The sequence below is a fragment of the Myotis davidii genome, unplaced genomic scaffold (genome assembly GCF_000327345.1).
Source record: "Myotis davidii unplaced genomic scaffold, ASM32734v1 scaffold1622, whole genome shotgun sequence".
Classification (NCBI taxonomy): domain Eukaryota; kingdom Metazoa; phylum Chordata; class Mammalia; order Chiroptera; family Vespertilionidae; genus Myotis; species Myotis davidii.
In genome coordinates this window covers 406,291-406,839 of record NW_006293535.1, presented here as the reverse complement: position 1 = coordinate 406,839, position 549 = coordinate 406,291, and the positions used below count along the sequence as shown (strand labels likewise).

The 549-nt window shown below is 64.7% G+C and overlaps 1 protein-coding gene across 1 annotated transcript in view; it reads left to right on the top strand.

Moving 5' to 3' along the window:
* TMEM266 (transmembrane protein 266) overlaps positions 1 to 549 on the top strand; it is a 29,061-nt gene that overhangs the window by 18,909 nt on the left and 9,603 nt on the right. The window lies entirely within an intron of this gene.

Genomic DNA, 549 nt, shown 5'->3' with positions numbered 1-549 from the left:
GGCCCAGCCAGGCCCAGGTTCTGTGCACTGGCCCTTGGCACCCACTCCGCTCTCCCGCCTGCACCAGTGAGCCGGCAGCTCAGCCCTCGTCTTCTGGGCACAGGTCTCTGACGCAGGTGAAGCCTGGCTGCTGGGCTGCTGGGCCCAGACTCTCCTGAGCGTCAGCCGTGCGTTGCTCTCTGGGGACCGTGGTGAAGACTCGGGGACCCTCCGTCCCCAGGACTGTAGCCAGGTCGTGCCCCCCTTTGCCCTCATGTCCTCATCTGTGGGAGTTCAGGGGCGGGGATGGCAGTGTCCGCAGGCGGGGCTGGCAGCGAGCAGGCTGGGAGCGCACGAGGGCCGGCCGGCCAGGAGGGGAACCTGGGTCCCTGCTCCCTGGGCGGCTCTCACGCCTGGAGGAGGCGCCGGAGGGTGGGAAGCCGGTGGAATGTCGCACAGGACGTTATCTATACCTGTATCTGTATATCCATATCCATATGTATCTGTACCTGTACCTTATCTCTCTCCCTCCCTCCCTCTCTCTCTCTCTCTCTCTCTCTCTCTCACTCT